Source organism: Montipora foliosa, chromosome 6, assembly GCF_036669935.1.
Source record: "Montipora foliosa isolate CH-2021 chromosome 6, ASM3666993v2, whole genome shotgun sequence".
NCBI lineage: Eukaryota > Metazoa > Cnidaria > Anthozoa > Scleractinia > Acroporidae > Montipora > Montipora foliosa.
Genome location: NC_090874.1, coordinates 54,029,597 through 54,034,596, shown reverse-complemented (window position 1 = coordinate 54,034,596; position 5,000 = coordinate 54,029,597). Strand labels below are relative to the sequence as shown.

General features: G+C 41.7%; 2 long non-coding RNA genes across 3 annotated transcripts in view; both read left to right on the top strand.

The window, feature by feature from the left end:
* The window catches only part of LOC138007756 (uncharacterized), a 121,737-nt gene that overhangs the window by 113,231 nt on the left and 3,506 nt on the right, over positions 1-5,000 (top strand). The gene's annotated exons all lie outside the window — the stretch shown is intronic.
* LOC138006034 (uncharacterized) lies at positions 161-3,171 on the top strand. Its single transcript, XR_011123836.1, has 3 exons — positions 161-280; positions 1,567-1,755; positions 3,078-3,171. It is a non-coding gene; the product is annotated as an uncharacterized lncRNA (long non-coding RNA).

The window sequence follows — 5,000 nt, the reverse complement described above, 5'->3', positions numbered from 1 at the left end:
ACAAGGTGGTTCCTGATTGGTTATATTGTATCTTCGGTGGTAACCAATCAGAGATCAATAGAATGCTACAAATGTCACACTTCGTTCCTGCTTTGTCACGCGGAAGAACCACATATCGTACATTGTTATAAATTACACGTCAAGGATTCGTGAATTTCAGTTTTTTTATTCAAGGTTTGGTTGGTCAGTTAGGCAAGGGTTTGTGTGTCTGGTGTCGCCGAAGCGAAAGTTGCAAGACTTAGGTTTCGCGGAAGACTACGGAAGCGAAGTTGATGTGAAGGTGAGGTGAAAGCATTTGTGATTAATTTGTTTTTTTCTTTGGACTATCTTTCGCGTTGTTCAAATTAGTATAAAACGTTGGACCAACTACAGAATTCAGGGCCGCTTTTGAAGCACTTATACGCGAGTGACTTGGCGGCACGACTCGCAATCGTATACCTGCCAACTCTCACGCCTTAGGCGTGAGTCTCACGCCTGCGGGTTGAAAACTTCGATCTCACGCCGGCTCACGCTTGCGGGCCAATTTCTCACGCCTGATTGAAAAATGTAAGTTGTTGCCGTTTTGCTTGACACAATTTCCAAACATATGTTAACTCAGACCCACGTAGGGAACGAAAACCATGTGTAAAATGAATAAATGACGATACCTTCCTCGTGAAAAGCACTGGGAGCGGGCTCGCGTTTATACGCGTCTTAAGACCGGGACTGGGAAATGCGAGGGCTGTTTTCGCTTTCGTCACAGTATGCAAATTTGGAAGACTTCGGACGTCTTCGGAAGACTTCAGACTTCTTCGGAAGACTTCGGACGTCTTCGGGAATCTTCGGAAATGATCGTGTCGTCGTCAAAAATCCCAGCACTCCCAGGATAAAAATCTCACGCCTATATCTCAGAAAAAGTTGGCAGGTATACAGTCGGTTCCACTGTTTGAAGAATAAGCAAGATGTATGTTTTATGGAACAAAACGAAATGGAACGAAACGAAATGAACATCTGTAGTTTGCGAAATAAACATTTACTTTCTGGCTGCGTCTACTCGGATATTCTAAACAGAAAATTCCCCCCCAAAAAAGCCGTTTCGCCTTGCGCGGAATGCGTGACCGTTTCGCTCCATTTCGTTTCACACACTACAGTAAGCCACATATCCAAGATATATTTGGACGTTGTTCTTGGTCGATGGAAAGGGATGGCTTTTATTCTACTATATCGTCTACTATCGTCTACTATAATCGAATTCATGAGTAGAAGACTTTAGAAAATAGTATTTTAATTAGTCTTCCAGTTACAATTTTAATATCACCGACTGCAGCGAAAACGGCTATCTTTGAGGGTAAGAAACCATACAAGAATGTTTTTATATCCTTAAGATACGAAACTAAAGTAAACGTTTAAAAGTATACGTGATGCTTAGTTGCTTGGTCAAGATCAAAGATGCGCATAAACTTCGCTTGTTGAAGCAAAGTGCTTGTCTGCTCTTACAACAGTCATCGTTGCTCTACAGTACTCAAGATGCACTAAAAGGATTAAAAACCTGTTTTAATTAATGCCTTAATGCTTTTTTCTTTACAGAAAAGGCAGCGGATTCTATGACATGGTGACTTTGGAGGGGAGGGAAGTGGATGGCATTTTACGTGCAACCATGTTGTTGGTTCCGAATCAGAGGCCAAGAACGCTGAAGTTACCTTTGATTTCGAAGGAAAGAATCGTGGGCAAAGCGGTGTTATCTTAAGACCTGACGATGTATTTCGAACTCATAAGGTTAGCTTCGCACGTAGTAATCTGTTATTTTTTTCATGTTACGTTCTGGTAGTTCTCTTTTTGTGTGACAACGTTTCCATGCCATGTAGTGATGGATGATACGTTTTCGTGTGCCAAATAATGCTTTTAAACTGGTTCTCATAACTCGGAGAAACGCCAAAGGTGACCTAAAATCTCAAAACTTATGAGCAGTGTTCATTTTATTCGATCATCGAGTTCATTTATCACGCTAATGCACCTATCAATGTTAAGCTGCTGGGGGGGGGAGGTCGGGCATAGGCGGGGGATTTGAACTCAGATCAGTTTTTCTGTTCAAATGCCCGGCCCCAGGGAAGTCATCCTGGGTCAAAAAAGTGCAAATTCCTCACCCTAGGGGCACCCGGAGCTTAGAACGATCTGCCACGTGTTCCAGAGCGTCAACATCCACAACTCCTGCCATTCGTCTTTGAATTGCTGAACCAAGATTTCGTCGTCAATATCAATTTTGAATTCTGTTTTCACTGTATTGATAAATTTAACTCTCACCAACTACCAGAGCCTTACGGCTCTTGCCGTACTGAACAAGAACCTACATAGTAAATTTAATTAAATACATTTATTATGCTTATGAATTCAAGCAAGCATACACAAGTTGCACGAAGAAAACTCATGAATATTCAAACATATGCAAAAAATATGCACCAGAACACAACGGAAACAAAAGCTTTTCTATCGGATTACATCTCAACCTTGTTAAAAAGATTCGATTACCTTTGTCTTACAAAATATAGAGCAGATTCACTCTTTCACTCATGGCGTTGAGGGAATCGCAGAGAATCGGTTTGCTTCTAGTGACTTCTGGGTAATCCCAAAATGGCGGTACTATTTTTCAGTCTTTCTCGGTCATTCAAGATGGCAAGCAGCCAAGATGGCGTCAGTGGACCCCACTCTTCTAACGGTTAAAGTCAAAAGTCCCGACCCCCGGAACTCAACGAATGATCAAAAGTCCCTACCACGGGCAGACTTGTAACGTCAAATCCCCCTCCTATGCCCGGCCTCCCCCCCCCCCCCCCCAGCGGCTCAACATTGATAGGTGCATAAGCTTAGCCTGCGTAGCGTGCGTTTCCAACGAGCGAATTTTCGGACTGCGGTGGAATAGGGCGAGCGCCAAAGAAATATTTGTTTTCCTTTTCTTTGAGCTTCGAACACGTGCCAACGCGGAAGAATATTGTCAACCGCCATTTTCATGGTAATATCTCTACTACAGGAGCCCATGAGTAGGAGCTTGCCTCTCCCATACAAGCCCTATGAGTCAACCTTTACTCTTATCTTTCTATTTGTAGAACGCCACGAGTTCTTCGGCTCTGCAGACACTGTTTAGAATGGCCAATCAGAATAAAGTTATTGTGGAACAAAGACAAAAATAGCAAAAACAATGTATGCAAATTGATGTAAATTGTTGTAAATGTGAGGTTCCTGCTTAAGGGTTAGTTCTAAAAATAGAAAGATACGCGCAAAGGTCGACTCAAGGATATACTGCATAGGGAGGCTCCTAGTCATGGGCTCCTGCTCTACTATGACTAGTGAGGTAAAACCTAAGAAAATACCTAAACACGAAAACCTAACATATAAGAGGAATTGTGAGGAACATTTAAAAATAGTTGGGGGGATCAAGGGAACGTGGAACAGAATTGCTAGGAAAAAGGGAACTTGACAGAAGTAAATTTCGAGGAATATCTTAAACAAGACGCCTATGAGGGCGTTTCCGTGGGATGCACAATGTTGTTTAGTCAATAGGAATCACCGGTAAAATTCGGAAAATGGCGAAAGTTTACCAGAAAGATGAGTACTTCTATGAAAGACCAATGCAAAATTCCAGTGACGGAGACATAAATTCTTTTTTTAACTTGATTTTTATTTTTGTATTATTTGGTTGTTTAAGGCTTTTTCCTAATGTTCTTTTCACGTTTTTCATTCCTATATTGAGAGGACTGGCGTTGCAATCCCCAAACAGTGCTTTTAAATTGCGGGTGTTGACTTACAAAGCTGAACAATAGCCGATAAAACACGCTGACTACCTTGAAAGACCCTGGGAAGGAGAGTCTGAAGTTGGATGGGAGACCAACGCAAAATCCCAGTAACGAAGACATTAATCCTCATTTTTTAACTTGATTTCTTTTTGTATATTTTTGTTAAAGGCTTTTCCAATGTTCTTTTCACGTTTTTGATTCCTACATTGGGAGGAATGGCGTTGGAATCAACAAACAGTGCTTTTAATAGCGGGTGTTGACTCACAATGGCAGATTGAACTCATTGGCTCGATTTACAAAATGTTTGGCACAATGGCCAATTGAACACATTGGTTCGGTTCACAAAATGTTTTGGAACGACTGAGCAAACTAATTCGCAGGTCGATTGGCGTATTCGTCATGCAATTGTTCACAGTGGAACATCCAAGAACGAAGCAAGATCTAGAAATAACGAAGAAAATTCCCCTTACCTTTAAAGCTTACCGTTCTCAAAGAAAAATCATCTGTCCACTTTATTAAATACTTTCAAATGTGAGGTTACTGTGTTAATTATCGCAGGCGGAAAAAATTTCAAAATTTGGCTTAAAACGTGAGTAGGGAACTCTGTGACCCAGAGGTCTTGCCCGCGCTCAAAATGCTAGAGCTGGGAAAAGAGTGGGGGTTCTGATCGCTGTACGAGAGTTTGGAAATACTGAAGGGAATGAAGATGAATCCCTCGATCGGGGCTTAATTTGATATCCTTGGGGCACGTTTGTGACTACGAAGAGGAAAAAAAAGATACGCGACCGGTTTTAACCGTTTGGCTCCATGTTGCACAAGCATCCCACGGAATTATCTCCGGCGAATAAGAGAGAAATTTTATTTTTTTTCCTATGAAACAAGGGAACCCCTCCCTCTCTGCCAGGCCCTCAGGGGTGGTGTTGATTCTCCTGACAGTCACCAAGTGTACCTTGTTGTTTCTTATCAGAAATTGGATTATATACATTTGCAGCAATACAGAAAGACAACTACTTTGTCAAAAGCCAAATAACACCAATTATGTTGGACCAAGAAACAAATTTGACCACGGGAGAGTTTATCTGTATAGTCCAACATCCAGGAGGAAAACCAAAGCAGTTGAGCCAAGACAGGATATCGTCTGTGAAGAGGCCGTATATTAAATATGAGGCTGACACAAAATCAGGATCCTCTGGGTCCCCTGTATTTACCAGTAAAGACATGAAGGCAATAGCTATA